The sequence below is a fragment of the Budorcas taxicolor genome, chromosome 25 (genome assembly GCF_023091745.1).
Source record: "Budorcas taxicolor isolate Tak-1 chromosome 25, Takin1.1, whole genome shotgun sequence".
Taxonomy (NCBI): domain Eukaryota; kingdom Metazoa; phylum Chordata; class Mammalia; order Artiodactyla; family Bovidae; genus Budorcas; species Budorcas taxicolor.
The window spans coordinates 37,858,542-37,880,357 of record NC_068934.1 but is presented as its reverse complement, the minus strand read 5'-3'; the positions used below and the strand labels follow the sequence as shown (position 1 = coordinate 37,880,357).

The window sequence follows — 21,816 nt, the reverse complement described above, 5'->3', positions numbered from 1 at the left end:
CGCCAGCATAGCAACAAGTAGCTGTTATAGTTACTTGTCATAGCAACAGCTATGGCAACCTGTACAGTCCAATCTCACCCTGTTAAATGAATCTGTCCCCTTTGGCCCCTCATGTTTAAATTACCTACAGTTGCCTTAGATACCTTCCTATGCTTGCTGTTTAATGATGAAATATATGTGGGCCTCATCTTGTTTTCTCTCCCAAGCATAATTCCGACCATGCAATTAAGTAACCAAACATTTAGTCATCTAACTACCCACAGGAATTGACAAAAGCAAACCACCCATCTTGCATTTCTTGCTTGCCCCAAAACATGATTGAAGTGATCTTCTGAAACAATGTGATACATTGACATGTACACTCCAGAAGAGACCTTTTTCTCTGGATTTGTTTTCCATCTAGTGTAGAATGTCTACCGTAATCCTGGCCATCCAGCAGCTGGTCACTTAATTTTTGCAGATTCAGCCCACTCCATATTCCTTCCACATTGTTCAGTAAAACCTAGAGAACAGACTCAGTCAAAGTTCTCACTCCTGCAGAAAACAGTTTTTGGGTTTCTTTTTTTTTTATGGAAAACAATATTTGTTAACACATTCAAAATCGTGTGCTCCTTGCCTCGGATTCAAGGAGCTGCACCAGAGGATGGGAAGCCTCCCTTTCCACCTAAATTTTTCAGCATTCCAACCAGAGTCACAGGCTTGACTGGATCCCGAGGCTTCTGCCTACACCCTAATGTCCTCTGTACATCAGTTCAGTTCAGTCTCTTAGTCATGTCCAACTCTTTGCTGTATCATGGGGTGCAGCACGCCAGGTTTCCCTGTTCATCACCAACTCCCGGAGCTTGCTCAAACTCATGTTCATCAAGTTGATGATACCACCCAGCAATTTCATTTTCTGTCTTCCTCTTTCCCTCTTGCCTTTAATCTTTCCCTGCATCAGGGTCTTTTCTAATGAGTCAGTTCTTCCCATCAGATGGCCAAAGTATTAGAGGTTCAGCTTCAGCATTGGTCCTTTTAATGAATATTCAGGACGGATTTCCTTTAGGATGGACTGGTTGGATATCCTTGCAGTCCAAGGGACTCTCAAGAGTCTTGTCCAACACAACAGTTCCAAAGCATCAATTCTTTGCTTCTCAGCTTTCTTTATGGTCCAACTCTCACATCCACTCACGACTTCTGGTAAAACCATAGCTTTGACTCTACAGACTTTTGCTTCTAAAATAATGTCTCTGCTTTTTAGTATGCTGTCAGGTTTTTCATAGCTATTCTTCCAAGGAGCTAGTGTGTTGTTGTTGTTGTTGTTGTTGTTTTCCACAACTGCAGTCACTATCTGCAGTAATTTGGAGCCCAGAGAAATAAAGTCTGTCACTGTTTTCATTGTTTCTCTAGATATTTTCCATGAAGTGATGGAACTGAATTCCATGATCTTTGTTTTTTGATCCGTACATTCCACATCAAGACCATCCCCAAGAAAAAGAAATGCAAAAAAGCAAAATGGTTGTCTTAGGAGGACTTACAAATAACTTAGAAAAGAAGAGAAGCAAAAGGCAAAGGAGAAAAGAAAGACATACCCATCTGAATGCAGAGTTCCAAAGAATAGCAAGAATACATTAAAAAAAAATTTTTTTAAGCCTTCCTAAATGATCACTGCAAAGAAACATAGGAAAACGTTAGAATGGTAAAGACCAGAGATTTTTTTCAAGGAAATTAGAGATAGGGAGGGAATGTTTCAGGCAAAGATGGGCACAATAAAAGAGAGAAATGGTATGGACCTAACAGAAGCAGAATATATTAAGAAGAGGTTGAAAAAATACATAGGAGAACTGCACAAAAATGATATTAATGACCCAGATAACCACGATGGTGTGATCAGTCACCTAGACCTAGACATCCTGAAATGTGAAGTCAAATGGGCCTTCAGAAGCACCACTATGAGCAAAGCTAGCGGAGGTGATGGCATTGCAATAGAGCTATATCAGATTCTAAAAGATAATGCTGTTAAAGTGCTGCACTCAATATGCTAGCAAATTTGGAAAACTCAGCAGTGGCCACAGGACAAGAAAAGTCGTTTTCATTGAAATTCCCAAGAAAGGTGATCTTCAACAGTACATGAACTACAAAATTCCATATGTTCAAGCTGGATTTAGAAAAGGCAGAGGTACCAGAGATCAAATTGCCAATATTCGTTAGATGATAGAAAAAGCAAGAGAATTCTAGAAAAACACCTACTTCTGTTTCATTGACCATGCAAAAGCCTTTGACTGTGTGGATCACAACAAAATGTATAAAACTTACATAGATGGGAATACCAGACCATCTTACTGCCTTCTGAGAAATCTGTTTGCAGGTCAAGAAGCAACAGTTAGAGCTGAACATGGAACAACGGACTGGTTCCAGATCGGGAAAGGAGTAGGTAAAGGCTGTATACTGTCACCTCACTTATTTAAATTATATGCAGAGTACATCATGCCAAATGCCCAACTGGATGAAGCACAAGCTGGAATCAAGATTGCTGTGTGTAATATCAATACACACAAAACTAAGGACATGCTGAAGACACTACCCTAATGGCATAAATTGAACAAGAGCTAAAGAGCCTCTTGATGAAAGTGAAAGAGGAGACTGAAACATCTGGTTTAAACTCCACATTCAGAAAATAAAGATAATGGCATTTGGTCCCATCAGTTCATGGCAAATACATGGGGAAACAATGGAAACAGTGAGAGACTTTATTTGAAGGGGCCCCAAAATCACTGCAGATAATGACTTCAGTCATGATATTAAAAGATGCTTGCTCATTTCAAGGAAAGCTGTGACAAATGTATACAATTTTTTAAAAAAACAGAGACATTACTTTGCTGAAAAAGTTCAGTATAATCAAAGCTATGATTTTTCAAGTTGTAATGTATGGATGTGACAGTTACACCATAAAGAATGGTGAGCGATGAAGAATTAATGGCTTTGAACTGTGGTGTTGGACAAGGCTCTTGAGAGTCCCTTCAAGTACAAGGAAATCAAACCAGTCAATCCTGAAGGAAATCAGTCCTGAATATTCATTGGAAGGACTGATGCTAAAATTGAACCTCCAATATTTTGGCCACCTGACGTGAAGAACTGACTCATTAGAAAAGACCCTGTTACTGGGAAAGATTGAAGGCAGGAGCAGAAAAGGACCACAGAGGATGAGATGGTTGGACGGCATCACCGACTTGATGGACATGAGTTTACCCAAACTCTAGGAGTTCATGAAGAACAGTGAGCCCTGGCGTCCTGCAGTCCATGGGGTTGTGAAGAGTGGGACATGACTGAGAGACTGAACTGAACTGAACATACCACATAGCAAATGCTATTTGTAATTGGCATGTTTCTCCAGCAAGACTGGGGCTCCCTAAGGCCCCAACACTTAACCCCAGTCAAGTATGCACCCATGCACAGAAGTCAGTGCCTAGCATTCACAAGGCATTCAGTGAGTTCTGATTGCAGGGGGACCTCCATTTTGGTAGACATAGAGGAGCAAAGGACACATTTATTCTCCTGTCTCAACTCCAAAGTAGAAAAGACTAAAGAAAGAGCATTCTTTTACATCAAACATCTGACAGCAGAGAATGGATTCCTGAGGAGGGGAGCAAGCAAGGTGAGTTCTACAATTGCCTCAACTCTAGAATTAGTTTCCAACACATACATGGAGCGGATATCTAGGCAGAGACAGTCTCCCCAAGAAGAGAGATTTGTGACTCTATATAGTTAGAGCTCACAGGAGAGAGCTACATACATAGAACTGTGGGAAAGTACAGGTGGTACCCCTCCAGTTTTAAGCAGAGAGTTGATAGTACTGGTCAGAATTATAGGGAACAACCCTTGAGTCTCAAATTGCACCAAGTCTAATTGTGTCCCCATCCACCAGCATGGAAATTACTCATAATTCCCTTGAGATCAATAAGGCCCTGAAGACAATATTGCCTTGCTAGTGGGAAATTGTAAACCTGGTCTAAAGGCTGGTTTCATCTCAGCTTAAAAAACTGAACAGCATGCCTTCAAAACATGAAATTGTTTCCAAGAAATTAACAGTGTTTGCAAACAATGAAAGGAATAATTTATAAAAATTTAAAAATATCCAGCATCTAAAGGTAAGTGACCACATCCACAATCCAATTTAAGATTTGATTCATGCTGATGTTTGGCAAACCAATACAGTATTGTAAAGTAAAAAAAATAAATTAAATAAACATAAATATAAAAAAATAAAATTTCCCTATAAATTGTGAAAGTATTTGTCCTACTTTCATCTCAATATTGTGAAGTAAGTATCCTCTGATAAAGATAAATAAATTTAAAAAGAAAAAAAATCCAGATGTCTAAGGAAGCAAGAAAATATCCATAATGAAGGAAAAAACAATTAGTAAAAACACAAGTAAAATATATATTATATAATTAGCAGGGAAGGGCATTAAAATTCTTCAGTTCAGTTCAGTCACTCAGTCGTGTCTGACTCCTTGTGACATCATGAATAGCAGCACGCCAGGCCTCCCTATCCATCACCAACTTACTACATCAATAACCCTTATATTCACGAAGCTGAAGAATATTGAGTATGTTAAATAGAGACATGTAAAATAGAAATGGAAAGACAGTGGGAAAAAATTATTTGTGCATCACAGAGATTTGAAGTAACTTTAAGAGTGCTAAAATATATGTAAACGGAATCCCACAGGAAGTGAAAGACAAGAGAATAGAGAAAAGAACTTCATAATTACTGGCTGAAAAATTTCCAGATATGATGAAAGCTTTAAACCCATTAACACAAAAGCTCAGTTAACTCAAGGACAAGAAATATGACAACTATACAAAGGCACATCATAATTCATGGTTTAAGACAATCAACCAGAGAAATGTAACCAGAAGGAGAAACAGACACAGTAGAACAAAAAATGGGGATGACAGCAAATTAGGCATATGAAACAATGTTAGCCAGAGGACAATGGCACCACATCTTAAAATGCTGAGAGAAATATAATTGACTCAGAATTCTATACCCAAGAAAAATACATATCAAAAACAAGATAAAATACTTTCTCAGACATACAACAACTACAAGACTGCATCACCACCAACAGACCAATGTAATAAAGGTTTTTTAAAAGGTCTCAAGTCAGAAGGAATTTAAGACGAAGTGAAAATCTGGATCTACAAGGGGAATGAACAGTACCCAAAATGACACGTATGTAATATGTACTAAAAGGTAAATACTTCCTTGGTGGTCCAGTAGTTAAGGATCTACTTTGCAATGCAAAGCATTTGCAAATGGCAAAGTTTTGTTCCTTTCCCAGATAACTAAGATCCCACATGTCAATAAGCAGCTAAGCCTGCATGTCTCAAATAGAGTTTACACGCTGCAAGTACTGAGCTTGCCATCCTAAAATAGAGAGTCCCTACCACAAAGAAGATCCTGCATGCCATGCTAAGACCCAGTACAGACAAAGAAATGATAAATAAATAAATAATTTAATGATTATCATAATTAATAATGATAGACTGGCAAGTTAAAGATGCATACCATGGATCTTAAAACTACTTTTAAAACATTTCACACCAGTCAGAATGGCTGCAATCCAAAAGTCTACAAGCAATAAATGATGGAGAATGTGTGGAGAAAAGGGAACCCTCTTACACTGTTGGTGGGAATGCAAACTAGTATAGCCACTATGGAGAATAGTGTGGATATTGCTTTAAAAACTGGAAATAGAACTGCCTTATGACCCAGCAATCCCAGTGCTGGGCATACACACTGAGGAAACCAGAATTGAAAGAGACATATGTACCCCAATGTTCATCACAGCACTGTTTATAGTAGCCAGGACATGGAAGCAACCTAGATGTCCATCAGCAGATGAATGGATAAGAAAGCTGTGGTACATATACACAATGGAGTATTACTCAGCCATTAAAAAGTATACATGTGAATCAGTTCTAATGAGGTGGATGAAACTGGAGCCTATTATACAGAGTGAAGTAAGCCAGAAAGAAAAACAGCAGTACAGTATACTAACACATATATGTGGAATTTAGAAAAATGGTAACGATAACTCTGTATGCGAGACAGCAAAAGAGACACAGATGTATAGAACAGTCTTTTGGACTCTGTGGGAGAGGGAGAGGGTAGGATGATTTGGAAGAATGGCATTGAAACATGTATAATATCATATAAGAAACGAATTGCCAGTCTAGGTTTGATGCAGGAAACAGGATGCTTGAGGCTGGTGCACTGGGATGACCCAGAGAGATGGTATAGGGAGGGAGGTGGGAGGGGGGTTCAGGATTGGGAACACGTGTGCACCCATGGTGGATTCATGTTGATGAATAGCAAAACCAATACAGCATTGTAAAGTAAAATAAAGTAAAATTTTTTTAAAAAACAGTTACAGTTAATAAAGTGGCAAAGGATATAAAAGGGAATCATAAAAACTTCTCAGTCACAAAGAAGTCAGGCATAAAAAGAGAAATGGAAAGAAAGAACATGGGACAAACTGAAGATAAAGAGCAAGATGATAGAATTAAACCCAACTAGAGTTAACCCCTCAGATGTGAACCCAGACTGAAGATATAACCCAGGGCCCAGACGACAGCAGATCCCCATACACTGTACTCTGAGCAGAAACAGAGCCTGCAAGGCCCCAGGGCCCCATGTGCCTGGGCACAGAACAGCACCAAAAGTTTATATGGAACAGTAAATTAGAAGACTTAAATCATACAAAGTGCCTCCTCTATTTATAAAGAAATGGCATTAGAAATCAATGTTCACTGGACAGAAGAAGAATAAGGTGCTAGCATAGTGAAGACCTTTCCTTTTTGACAACTCTAATTCTTTGCAGAATGGAGCAGATAAATTGACAGGACTTACATCCCTTCAATACTAGGCATACTTGACCTGGGATACATTTCACTTTCATGGTTCAGTCTCCTCTCTCTTCTCCTCTCTTGCTCATCCGGGGCAACAGGGACTGCTCCTCTAATCCACAGCTCAATCACTACACAGAAATCCAGATATTTGCTAAGTCTTTCACATAAACCAGTGAAAACTTGTTTCCTCCTATTTTGCACTCTTGGCTGTTTTCAACCAACCACGGCTCTTGTCCTACCGCCTGGGATCCTGGTCCTCTGTCACTTGCAGCCATGTTCCCATACACCAGGCCTCAATTACATCCAGTGAAATTCCTATTCAGAGTGGCCATAATACATGCAAAAAGGGAAAGAACAGGCAGCTCCTTACTCTCCTCTCTTGTTCCTTCACTATATACATTCACTGAAAACCTGTGTAGCAAGTTTGTTACATATAAACATTCAAGTTGAAAACTGTCAAACATGTAAAAGTGCATTTGCAAGTGCATTCACATCAGTTAGTTCACAGATCTGACACACATTGTCATGGGCACATCCAAACAAGAGGGTGTGATTTTGTGTACTTTACTATGCAGAACTGTATGGAGTACAATAGTGCAGGACTTTTAGTTCAAGCCTTCACTATCTGAAAGAAAGTATAAACGCAGTGGTAATGTAGACAGTACTACTATTCTATTTTTAAAGGTGTTTTTAGTTGCTTGGCTGTATCTGACTTTTGAAACATATGGACTGCAGTCTGCCAGGGTCTTATTTCCATGGTGATTCTCCAAACAAAAATAGTGGGGTAGGTTGCCATTCCCTATCCAGGTACTACAAGATTAAAAATGATTCTTTTATTGTTTGTGTTTGTTTTTTATGTATTATTTGTGTGAAAAGTGTCATAAACCTATTAATCCACAACAATATATAGCCAATTGTCTTAGTTGGCTACGTAAGTAACTTTGCTGGACTTATGAAGAAATTGGGATTTTTGAACACCCTTTTCAAATGTAATTTGTTCGTACACAAGGGGACTTACTGTTATGCTAAGACCTGTGGATCCAAAAGTGAACACATCCCCTCCAGGTCCAAGGAAATCACATTCCTGGTTGGGATTTTAAGAATGGGATTTTAGAGGAAACGTGAGATGTCCATAATTCTAGCCATCTCAGTCCTTTCAAACAACCTTGATCAGGACAAACAAATACTAAAGTAGAAAGAGTCACTGTGTTTCAACCCACTTCTAGAAAGTGTTGAAAAGTTCTCAATACTGGATTTTGTAATGGTGGTGAACTAGATGAATAAGTGATGTGAACAGAAATAAGGAAGGTGAGACAGGTAGGTCAGGATGTGAGGTAACAAAGGCAAGGTATTTAGAAGCTGAAGATTGAGAGAGATTTGGGACCTGAGTTGGAAAAGAAGTTTTCAAAACAAATTGGGTCATGTGGTATGTGTAATCTTCATTTCAGTCCTTAGAAGATCTCTACTGACCAGTCTGCCTCTTTTTTCTGGAGCACAGTTCAGATCCATCTAGCTGTTTCTCATTGCTACTCCTTCCTCCTGGCTCCCACACTGTGTCCAGCTGTTCAGCCTAATCCATTCAGAAAAGGTTTGTTCTTTAAGGCAGACACTGCTGGCTACCTACAAAATGATCTATTCTCTGCTTCTCTTTCAAAACTGAAAATAGTTTGTTATATAGCTATGAGCCCAGTAGCTACAGGACTGCATTTCCTACCCACCTGTGCTCTTAGTCATGACTGGTGACTTTGAGATGCAAGCAGAGAGATGAGACTCTTCCCTTCCCCACCTACTTCCTAACTGTTGTCTGGATTTTAGTTGTGATGGTTGGAATTCCTGAAGTTGTATTGAACAAACATGTAACCCTGGAGATGGACACCACCCAAGTTCTGGCTGGCCCACCTCCAGCTTTGTTTCAGTGGGGGAGAAAAGTCAAGTTTATCTTGCTAAAGTTTTGGTTGTTTTACTTTCTTGCAATGTGCATCCAAACTTAATCCTGATACTATTATGTGTTTAATATGATCTAGCCTTATTTTGTTAACTTCCCTGGTGGCTCAGATGGTAAAGCATCTGTCTACAATGCGGGAAACCCGGGTTCGATCCCTGGGTTGGGAAGATCCTCTGGAGAAGGAAATGGCAATCCACTCCAGTATTATTGCCTGGAAAATCCCATGGACAGAGGAGCTTGGTAGGCTACAGTCCATGGGGTCGCAAAGAGTCGGACATGACTGAGCGACTTCACTTTCACTTTATTATTTTGTTGGGTTTAGTTAATATATTTATATTTTACATTTGTCTTATTTTTTACTTTATAAATTGATTCATAAACCACAAGTATACATAAATTGCATAAATGAAAAATTATGACTACAAGCAGGCTTTTCTATAGATTTTGCATTTTTATATTTTCTTATCTTCTTTCCTTTCTTGTTTTCTCCTTATTTGTACAGCCTGGGCCATTTCCTCTCTTATAGCCTCATCCATATCCATATCTGCATCCCAAAACAGACTGAGAGCTGTGTGGGGAGAACCAAAGAACAATGAATTACAGGGACATGAATGAAGAGCGGTGGCCCTTGTTACTCATCATGAATGTTCTATAGTAGGATCACATTCCCCTGCCCTTCTGTGGACCCACCACCCCCAGGTTTGCCATGACCATGGAAGATACTTCGGAGACTGGAATTTGAGTAGAGGTGATATGTCACTTCCAAATGGAAGTATTATTTTCTGTCCCACTAGCTGGAATGCACATGTAATGACTGGAGCAGCCATATCAGACAAGAGGTAAGTAGCAGAGGTGGAAGATGTGACACGAAAGAAGTGGGTTCCCACCCCTGTGGAGAGACCTGCACTAACATTGTATGAGAGTGAATTGAAATTGTCTTGTATTTAAGACAGTGTTATTTAGGGTTTGATTACAGTCATTGTACCGGTAACCTAACACTCATAATAGAATAACTGATCTTTGTGTTAGCCTTGTCTTGACATTAGAGTCTGGTATAATGAGATAAGATCTACTGACATATACTTACAAGTGAGTCAAGTGACAGGCCTGCCCTCTGGAAGCTGTGGTCTAGTGTGGATTTCAGAAACTCAAGCAAGATCAAAACCACATGGCAGGGACAGCTTCAAGATGCTGTAGGAACACTTGGGAGGGGAAACTAAATCACTCCTGATCTCAGGAGGTTGCTTACAGTAGGGGACAACACTCTATTAGTCTCCTCAAAAATAGGCCATGGTGCCAAGTTTCATTTAAAAGTGATGTATTTCAAATTCCTTCAAGAATGTTTTCCTTTCTGATCCAGTGCTTAAGATATGGGTTTGAGACCTGGTTTGGGAAGATTGCAAGTGCCCCAGGAAGCAACAGTTAGAACTGGACATGGAACAGACTGGTTCCAAATAGGAAAAGAAGTACGTCAAGGCTGTATATTGTCACCCTGCTTATTTAACTTATATGCAGAGTACATCATGAGAAACACTGGACTGGAAGAAACACAAGCTAGAATCAAGATTGCTGGGAGAAATATCAATAACCTCAGATATGCAAATGACACCACCCTTATGGCAGAAAGTGAAGAGAAACTAAAAACCCTCTTGATGAAAGTGAAAGAGGAGAGTGAAAAAGTTGGCTTAAAGCTCAACATTCAGAAAACGAAGATCATGGCATGAGGTCCCATCACTTCATGGGGAATAGATGGGGAAACAGTAGAAACAGTGTCTGACTTTATTTGGGGGGGCTCCAAATTCACTGCAGATGGTGATTGCAGCCATGAAGTTAAAAGACGCTTACTCCTTGGAAGGAAAGTTATGACCAACCTCGATAGCATATTCAAAAGCAGAGACATTACTTTGCCAACTAAGGTCCGTCTAGTCAAGGCTATGGTTTTTCCTGTGGTCATGTATGGATGTGAGAGTTGGACTGTGAAGAAGGCTGAGCGCCAAAGAATTGATGCTTTTGAACTGTGGTGTTGGAGAAGACTCTTGAGAGTCCCTTGGATTGCAAGGAAATCCATCCAGTCCATTCTGAAGGAGATCAGCCCTGGTATTACTTGGGAAGGAATGATGCTAAAGCTGAAACTCCAGTACTTTGGCCACCTCATGCGAAGAGTTGACTCATTGGGAAAGACTCTGATGCTGGGAGGGATTGGGGGCAGGAGGAGAAGGGGATGACAGAGGATGAGATGGCTGGATGGCATCACTGACTCGATGGACGTGACTCTGAGTGAACTCCGGGAGTTGGTGATAGACAGGGAGGCCTGGCGTGCTGCGATTCATGGGGTCGCAAAGAGTCGGACACGACTGAGCTACTGAACTGAACAGAACATTAAAATCAGTAGATTGTACATAAATATCCAAACTTCTGACTTCCCTTGAAAACATGGCCAACTGGCCTGCTCTCCAGCATGGGTGAAATGTAGGAAAGGTTGCTCTCAGTGGTAAAGCCTGTACTGCCCAGAGTCCAACATGGCAACCTAGTCCTATTACCATTTCTCTTGCCTCCTGGGGCCAAGAGTTTTTGAGAGCTAGACTGCTAGCACTCTTAAGATAAAGACTAGCTTTGTCTTGATCAACTTTGACTTTGAAACCTTTAACCCAGAACCCAGCACACAGTTCTTCCTTGTACGTTTTTTGGATGATATAAAATATCTTGTGGATGCGTACGACATTTCTTCCAATACTGAAAGCATGCAATTGAAGTACTGCTCTGCCCTAGATCTTTGATGCAGACTGGCATAATAGGTACCCCTGATGTCTGCCATTAGACCCACTAACTAAAGCCAGTTGTATATCCCTGGACTGTCCCTGAAGTCTTCACTTTGCCATTTGACAACTTATCTTCCTAGCAATCTCCTCTCCAACAAAGACAGCAATGCATATCTCACGAAGTGGCTAGGAAGATGACATGAAACCAAGAATGTCGAGCATGGCCCTTAGTATCCATTTTCATGATGTTCTTAGCATTTTTTCCTCCAAGTAGTCAAGGTTCTCCATCTTTGTAGATGCCCATGCAGATCAGTTTTATTTTCGGGCCAAGCTTCAAGGAAGAGATTATAGTTCAATTCTCTGTATTCTGAGAGGCTTCAAAGTCCACTCACCAAGGACACTGATGGAGGTAAAGATTTTATCTTGAGATTTGTGTTTTTTCAGAACTTTTAGTGGCCCAAAGGGGAAAACAAGGCATGTCAGAGCATATATAACTAGGGGATTCTGGTCACCACTACATGCTAAGAACCTGAACTTCCCTGAGTACTTGGAGCTAAGAAAGAAGTATGAAGTGTCTTGTGCTCCTCGGGCTGGTGACCTTCTCAGAGTGCATAGTCATGTAAGTATGGGAACTGTAATCCACATCATATTCCTTTCTCAAATTTTTCTTTTCATCTGACTATTCTTCCACCCATCAGGTTTAAAAGGGAATGGAATATATCCCTGACAGTCTTAATGTTCAACTCTTACTTATTGATAAGTAACTTGCTATAGGAACTGTGGATCCCAAGGGTCTTGGTGTAGATTTGCATGGTTGCACAACTCTTGGGGTCCATTCATCTCATGATCTATTGAAAATAGAACTCTTTGCAACTGTTCAGTGCACAGTCTATGCAGATGTCGATGTGGTCCTGTGGAATAGCACTTTTCTACATTTTATTCAACATGTCTTCTTTTTCCCCCATATACTTCAGGGTGTATATGTCTATGTCTGCATCTCTGTATCACTGTCATTTATCTCTCCATTTCTTTGGAAGTCTCTGTGAGTGTATTTCTCTCTGTGTTGTTTTCTTTTAATATTTCATTTGACGCATCCTTCCTTCTCCAGCCCCTAAATTTTCCTAACTTTTTCCCTATCTCCTTGATTCTTCTTTGAAGTCTCAATTCTCTTTCAACTTGGAGATAGATACACTGTTTTATATACACTGTTTTATATCTGACAAACAGTGTGACCCAAGCCAACTCAGAAACCTCTTGCATTTCAAACGGCTCCGTTGTAAAAGAGGATAGGAGTCCCCCTTCTACCTCCTTCCCTGAGCTTCTATGAGAAGGACACATGGGATGGCAACAGCAATGCTAATGGCTGTCATTGTTGAGATGGATGTCATTGTCATCCATTTCCTATTTATCAGGTACCTTATATCCATCACTTCACTTATCCCCAAAATATTCTATTTGGACGGTTTGAATTGTTACATTCCACCATTTTACCTAGGGGGAGACTGAGATCCCACATGGTCATATGGCTTACCCAAGATTGCAGAAAAGAACCTGTATTCAAACCTATGTGTTTACCATAGTATACGCATAAAATTCTGATAATAAGGTGACTCATAAAAATGATTGGAAAATACACAGGGCCATTACAATGACGATATACCTTAACACTGACAGCTAATTGTAGCTTTTTTGTTTTCTTTGTCAAATGCTCAATGAAAGAATACCTCTAACAAAAGTGAAGACCATGAGAAAAACCCTCAGTGAAAAAAGCATGCTGAGAAATTTCCTGAAGGAACATGCTTACAGACAGTCCCAGATTTCTTCTCGTGGCTCAAATATAACTATTCATCCCCTGAGGAACATCATGGATGTGAGTGTATTGGGGGTGGTGCTCCACAGCGCCCCCTGGTGCTCTAGCCTAGCACTGGGGCTCATCTGGAGAGGCCAAGTGGGATGTTAGGGTTGGGACTCCTACAGGAGGCAGAAAGCCTGGGAAACAGGTACGCCACCCAGAGAAGAAGGCACTCTCATCCTCAACTCTTGGTCTTGGTGACAGGGCCCGGCAATGACCAGGTGGCAGGTAAACATCCATTTCTGTGTCAAAGATGTGTCATTAGTTTGAGGGAGATTGTTCCTTCTGAACTAAGTGAGCCACTCAGTCACAGATGAAGAGTGAACCATCACTGATCAAAAGGTAGAACCAACCAACTGCCAAGCAATTGTGAATCCTCAGGCAGAAGAATTTAGTTTCCACAGATGCAAGAACCACAGCAGTAAAAATTACTGAACCTGTATTTCATGTAAGGTCATAAGAATCTAACACTGTGTTTACTGTATTTAGGTTAAAAGGGGGTCTTATTTTGTCTTCAAGAATGCCCATGCCAGCCTGAGAGATAGGCAAAGAGTAAATACATGTCATGGAAAGGGTCATCTGTGTGGTGTTGATCGGATGTCTTCTGAGTTTAGAGAGAGTGGCCGATGTTAATCAAGAAGGACGTCCTGGAGAAGGGGATGCTGAGGCTGGGTTTGAAGAGACTACAGAGCTTCTTAAATGAAGGCACTAGGACTCTCCTGGGTGTCCAGTGGTCCTGGCAGCTCAGTGGTTATGCCTCTGTGCTTCCAATGCAGGAGGTACCACTTCAACGCCTGGTCATAGAGTCAATATCCTGCATACCATGTAGCACACACACACAAAAAAATCAAATGCAAGCACTACTGTGATCAAAGGCTTTGAGCTGCACAGTGATTCAAAAGTAATCCCAAGAGATATGTGACACCCAGAGGGAGGCAACGGTGTGGGAATAGAGAGTAGCCAGTTGAGCAATAACCCACTCCCTCCTTCTCCCTGTAGATGCTCTACGTGGGTAAAATCACCATTGGAACACCCCCTCAGGAATTCCAGGTTGTCTTTGACACAGGCTCATCTGAGTTGTGGGTGCCCTCCGTCTTTTGCCCCAGTTCAGCCTGTTGTGAGTACAGACACCCCATACCCGGACCATCCTTCACTTGCCCTGCCACCCTGTTTCCACCCTTGGCATCTGATGACACTCATCTCTTGTGTCTGCAGCTACACACGTTAGGTTCCGACATCATCAGTCTTCCACCTTCCGGCCTACCCAAAAGACCTTCAGCATCACCTACGGATCTGGGAGCATGAAGGGATTTCTTGCTTATGACACCGTTCGGGTAACGTGTAAACGGAAGCTGAGTCAGGACTGGCTATGGAGTGACCACTGCTTGCAAAACAGATGCAGGACCATCTGGCAGGACCCTTCCTAGCCTAACTCCCATAGATATTGGCCATCTTACCCACAGGATCCTGTCCCTGGGGAGGCAGTGCCCATGGTGACACACGAGCAAACAGATTAGCTAACCCAGAGAGTGGCTTGAGGTGTGGACATGCAGCTCTTCTGCCCATGAGCAGTTCAAGGTTCATTTTGCTGTGAGCGAGAAGAGAGGGGGAAAGCACGCACTTTTATATTCTGAGACACTGTTCCAGGCACTTTCAGGTAATTACTGGTTTAATCCTGCAATAACCCCACACAGCAGGTGGTCTGATTAGCTCATGAGACATATGAGGAAACTGAGGTGCAGACAGCAAGGGCCTTGTTGAGGTCACACATGTGGTAAGTGGTGGAGCTGGGCTGGCTTTTCAGTACTGAAGTTGCTGTGGGGTGATTGGGACAGGACAAAATTGATCTGGGGACCCTAGGGATAATCAAGGGATCAGGTATCCAGAGTGGGAAATTGGAGGCCTCAGATGTCAGGGGGCCTGATAAATGAGTTCTCACTCTAGGGGACCCTTAAGAGTCTAATAAACCTATGGCCTGCCTCCCCGAAAGTACTTGAGTAGTTCTCCTCTCTCTCTTTCTCTCACACACACTCACACAAATACACACATATCCCCAAAAGTGGATTCCCCAGGCAGTAATTTCATAGAACCCTGCAAGCAAGACTGTGTTTTCAGCTTCTGTCTTCCTGGACAGATGCAGAATCCACAGTAGCTTACAGAGAATGCAGTTCATTCCTGTCATTAGGTCAGAGTGATGCCAAAGAGAAGGCTACCTTGCTCTCGACTCATTTTCTCCACAAGGCGGCACCAATCAGTCCTGGCCTGACTCTTGGTTGCCACACCTGTACAGAAGCCATGAGGCCAATTTGATTCACTCAGGTGGTGTTTTTCAGAGGGGCAGATGTTTTTAAATACACAGCCTCTCACAAATGGAACCCAAACTTCCCTTCCAGTTTGGTCTAACCGTCTGAGGTCCACCAAAGACACAGAACAGACTCAATTATTTTCTGAGGATCTAACGGCAATGCACCCCAGCCAGCCCAGTCCTAGCCCCACTTCATGTATCTGCAAGCAGGAACACTCTTCTCTCCCACAGATTGGGGGCCTTCTAAGTACTGATCAGGAATTCGGACTAAGCGTGGCGGAATACGGGTTTGAGCATGTACCTTTTGATGGCGTCTTGGGCTTGAACTACCCTGACATGTCCTTCATAAGAACCATACCCATCTTTGACAACCTGAAGAATCAAGGTGCCTTTTCTGAGCCTGTTTTTGCCTTCTACTTGGGCAAGTAAGTTGGAAATGGACAATCCTTTTCTCCAAATTAGCTGTAACATGCTTTCAGTTCCATGAAAATTATAGAACACTTGATAAAGAAGTATCCTGAGAGATAATCAAACCCAGGATAACTATGGCCCCAGGGCCCTACCTGGATTCACCGCTGGCTTTTATGAATAAAGCTTTATTGGAACACAACCCTGCTCCTGGGCTCAAGACCAGTAACTTGGTCTAGGGGGATGATTGAAGGGGATGGCTAATGGAAGGCAACAGGAAAACTGTTGGAGGTTAAGGCAATAGGATTTGCTTATGAATTTGATAAGGAAGGAAGGAGAAGGATGGTGGATATCTTTCCTTCCTCATTAGCATTTCACTGGGAGCCCAGGACCAGCTACCCAATTTGCAGGAGCCTGTGAAAAATGAAAGTGTGGGACACAAAACCAAAGCATGGGACCCCTTGTTCAAGAAATATTAGGCATTTCAAGACAAGGAGAGCAGAGGTGGGGTCCCTTCTGAGTGTGGGGCTGTTTGGACAGTAGAGTTCACAGGCCAGCAGAGCCAACTCTGGGTGACCTGAACCCACACACTTAGTGCTCCCAGGCCTTGATTTTCCTGAAAAATGACAAGCTGGACAAGGGGAAAGTAAAAATGCTTCAGCACCCTGTCCTCTGAATGTATCTGAACATTCATGTAACAGGAGGTCCAGGGTCTCTTCAGAAGACATAGTGGGTGGAGCCCAACCAGATGATTCAGCCTCTAACCTCCTCTGTGCCACTCATTAGCCAGTAACCGACCTCAGTCTGGATCTCAATCACTCCTAGCCTCGATTTCTGCATCGGTAAATGGGGACCTTATTGGGTAGACAAGGCTTTGATGGGTAGACAAGCACAGCTCTAAGACAGTGCTGTCATTACTGTCCTCCAAGAATCCCTGCCCCCTCTTCTCTCTACACATGCAGGGCGAAGGGCAGTGTGGTGATGTTTGGTGGGGTGGACCACCACTATTACAAGGGAGAGCTCAACTGGGTACCATTGATCCACGCAGGCGACTGGAGTGTACACATGGACCGGTAAGCCTCTCCCTCTGAGGGTCAGCCCAGTGATGCTCCCACTATTGTACATGGACACAGGCACACACACACAAATGCATTCTAAAACACACAGTCACACAGACATATACACCACCCACAGCAACACAGACAGACACACAGACACATGAAAACACAGAAGCAGACACATATAAACATACACAGAGACACATAAAAATATGCACAGCTAGTCAGTGACACAAACACACACAGAGACACATACAAACACATATACAAACACATAGATACACATGGGTTCATAACCACTGCAGGCCTTCTGACCAGGGCTCTGACCAGGGTCCTAAAAGTGTCCGGAGAAGTCTGTGCAGCTGGGAGAGGGCTGCACCCACTGCCCTTTGAGGTGGGGAGCATGGTTAGAGGACTCTACAGTGTGGTGAACAGAGGATCAGAGAGAATTTCACTAGCCTGGACAGAGTTATAAGATGATCAGCTGTCCAGGGCTACCTGGGACCAAGGAAGTTCTCAGCAGAGATAAATGTCTGTTTAAAAACAGGGAAAGCCCTGAGAAAGTGGGGAAAACTGGTCTCCTTAGGGAGCAGCTACCCAGCATTGGAGAGAGGTTGGCTGCAGTCTTATGACATGAAAGCAACTAATTAAAAAGACACCCCACATACCTGGGAACACAGTGGGGCAGGGGCTATAACAGAGAATTAGGAAGGTGGGATCCAGGACTGACCTGAGGACAAGAGGCATACTTGATAGGATTCTGTGTGATACCCTCAGACAAAAGCTGACCTGTCCTTTGGGGTTTCTGTGGGCTAGTCATGTATTTCCTGGCCAGGGTCTCAGGGTCTGAGCTGGTTGTAGGAACAGTGCTGAGAGACACCCTCTCCCAGAGGAGTCCCTCTCTCCCCCTACTATGAGATTCTTCTGCCCCTGCGAATCTCCATCTTCACTCTGCAGTTGACCCATTGTTTGTTCCCCACCAGATACAGCTCTCTGGATGGTTCTCATTCATTATTTTTACAGTCTTCATTCACTCATTCAACACAGAAACATTGTGCATCCACTGTGTGCCAGGCTCTTTAGGGAGGCAATGAGAATAAAACTCGCCCTCACATCTAAGAAGGCAGATGTACAAGAAATGACTCACCCACATAGTGAACTGTCATTTTGGTACATGCTAGACATGAGGAAGGGTCTACAGAAAGTGACCAAGACAGGAGACTGATAAACACCGAGGGAAAGACTTCCCTGAAAACAATACAATTAAGCTGGAATCTGGAAGATGAGAAGAAATTTGCTAGTCAAAGGGGAGGGGACTGTTCTAGGAAGGAAGACCAGTTTGTGTCAAGGTGCAAAAGTTCCTGGTGTATTCAAGTACTGAATTCAAGGATGTCAAGAAAGATGCTGTGCTGAGAGCAAAGGAAAAGAAAGCAAGAGACAAAGGGCTGTTTAGGAGACAGTTAGGAAGGGGCCAGCTCTGGGGAGACTCAGAGTTACCTTGATGCCTGCTTTTTCCACTCTCTCTCAGCATCTCCATGAAAAGAAAGGTTATTGCTTGTTCTGGTGGCTGTGAGGCCGTTGTGGACACCGGGACATCACTGATCCTTGGCCCAAGAAGACTGGTCAATAGCATCCAGAAGCTCATCGGTGCCACACCACAGGGTTCCGAGGTGAAGGGTCATGCCCCAGCGTCATTCCCTGTCTCCACACAAACAAGGATCTTCAGGGCCAACCTCTCTCCCTCTCTCTCTAACAGCACTACATTTCATGTTTTGCCATCTATACCCTGCCCTCTATTATCTTCACCATCAACGGCATCAACTACCCAGTGCCAGCTCAAGCCTACATCCTCAAGGTGAGGGGACAACCCTGAGGGTTGGTTCGAAACTAGGAACTTGCGGGAACACTTGGGCTGCTGCTGGGAGGAGGGTGCCCTCTTCAGGCCATGTCACACCATTGCAGATGCTGCTGAGCCCCTGACCCCCTGAGCCCCTCTGGCTGGGCCAGAGCCTGCCACAAGACGAAGCACTTGAAAGTAAAGGGTGGTCTGGGACATTGATCATCCTTAAATAAATATGGAGATGCCACACCATGCTGGCATGGTGGGAATCACAAGGAGAGGGGAACACTCAGGTCCTCAGTCCTCAAAGAGCTTCAGTTCAATCTGAACCCTTAGATCAGTGAACATGGAAAGTCGGCTCTAGCAGTCCCTGAAATGGGCCATGTGACAATGAGAATGGCTGGGACAATCCCAGTGTGATGTCCCACCATAGGGATTAACAATCTCCTTTCCCTTCTGGAAGTTTTCCTGGTTTGGATGATAAATTACATGTTCACCCTAGTGCCATCTTCCCCTTGCTCTGGCCAGGTGCCTCCTTTGTGAGTTGGGGTACCCTACCCCTGTGCAGGAGGTTGGATGCTAAGATGTTAAAGGGTGCACAGGGACTGCCCAGCCCCGGCACAGGGTGGAGGCTTCATGTCAGCACCCTATGGAAGTTGAGAGCTGGCTGATGGGCTCAAAGAAGGCTTTGAGGAAGAGAGCGAATTTCAGGCATTCTAAAACCACAAACTCATGGAGCCATACAGAGGGTTGCTTGGTTCTAGGCAAAACTGCCCTGGATTTCATGCAAATGGCATTCCAAGGTGCTCTGCATTGGGGCACTGGGGACTTACTAGGGGTGATGAGGGCTACAATTGACCAGTGGGGATGGGGAACCAGAGTAAGTTACCCAACCAACCCTGGAGTGGCCAAAGAGGGTGAGTGTGGGCCAAAGGCGGCTTCGCAGAGTTGCTGAGTTAAGTCTTCAAGAACGTGTTGTGGGCACTGCTCTATTTAAGATGGATAAACTACAATGAGTTACTGTGTAGCACAGGGAACTCCGCTCAGTTATATGACAGCCTGGATGGGAGGGGTATCTTTGGGACCAGGATACATGGATACATATGGTTGAGTCCCTTTACTGTCCACCTGAAACTCAGAATATTGTTAATCAGCTATACTCCAATGCAAAATAAAGTTTTTTAATAAAGTATAGATTGTGGAGATGCAGGAGAAAAACCGGCATTCTCTGCAGAGAAAACAAGGAGCAGGAGTCAGAAGGAAAAAAACAGGGAGTGAGGAGAACTATGGACACTCTTGTTCTTTTCTAAAAATTATATTGAAGTGTGGCTGATCTTCAGTGTTGCCTTAAGCTCTGCTGCACAGCAATGTGACTCAGTTATACACATATAAAATATATAGTATTTTTCTTATTCATTTTCATGTGGTTTATCACTGAATATTGAATACAGTTCCTTACGCTCTACAGTAGGACTTTGTTGTTTTTCATTCCTCTGTTTCCCCAACTCCCAGTCCTCCTCTCCCCCACAGCCTTCCTCATGGCAACCTCATGTCTTGGCCCTTTTTGGTTTTGGATGAACTCTCATATCCCCTGCTGCTGAGAAAACCCCATGATACTTACCAAAAGAGGGGAATAAAATGAAGAATTGTACTGGGTCTGGGTATTGGAGAAGTCCCAGGTAAGAGCTCAGGCTGACTGGTGTGTGTCTCTGACTCCCCCAGGATTCTAGAGGCCACTGCTATACCACCTTTAAAGAGAACACAGTGAGGACATCTACAGAGAACTGGATCCTGGGTGACGTCTTCCTGAGGCTGTATTTCTCCGTGTATGATCGAGGAAATGACAGGATTGGCCTGGCACAGGCAGTGTAAATGCTTGGAGTGGTTCAGGTATCAGTAAGGCTGCTCTGAGCAAACACTCACTCACACTTAGGCCACTGCTGCCCAGGATGCTGGTGAACTGTATTTGGTGGTCTGCACACCCTATTCTCAATAAAGAATAAAGGGTTTCACTCTTAATGGTGCTGAAACAAATGGGTACCTCTGTTTGAGTCTGGGATGTGTACAATGATTGGGAAGGATCTAAAACAAAGTCTGAATCACATTTGAGAGGAGACCACTCCAACTGGATTTACAGAAAGTGGAGACTCATTGAAATGATTCTAGGAATCCAGGACACAAGAATCAGAGGAAATACAAAAATCTCAGTGACTGGAACCAAGAAATCAGAAGTCATCAGTTTTCTCTTTCTCACCCTCACTCTTTCCCTTTCCTCTTCTTTGAAGGTCTTAGCTTGACAAATTTCTTCCTTAAGGCTTCTACACCTAATATGGGAGTTAGCTACCTGCCTTGTGTTTTATATCCCGAAGGCATCTCCTAGTAAGGAAAGAAGCTTGGAGCCATCAGAGTTCAAGGGTGTTCTCTGAATGACCCACCTCAGTTCACATGGGCAGTTCTAGATCAGCCATCCTGGCAGGGGAATGGGGTCCTATGATTGACTTTACATGGTCATTAGCCTGACCCAGCAGCACACATGATTGCAGTTTCCTCCAGCACTACATGACTGAAGCTGGGGAGAGGCAGCCCCAAGGATAGCGACTGGCAGATGGTCTAGGCCAGGGAAGAATCTGTGATGACCCACCAACTCCACCACCTCCTCAGTCAGAGGAATTATAAGGGGTAATGAAATAGACTCTTTTCATCCAGTCTCAGATGAACTTAGACTCTTTTCATCCAGTCTCAGATGAACTTA

The 21,816-nt window shown here is 43.0% G+C and overlaps 1 pseudogene; it reads left to right on the top strand.

Annotated features, from left to right (window-relative positions):
- Positions 1-12,119: 12,119 nt before the first annotated feature.
- LOC128069050 (pregnancy-associated glycoprotein 1-like) lies at positions 12,120-20,936 on the top strand (annotated as a pseudogene).
- The last annotated feature ends 880 nt before the right edge of the window (positions 20,937-21,816 follow it).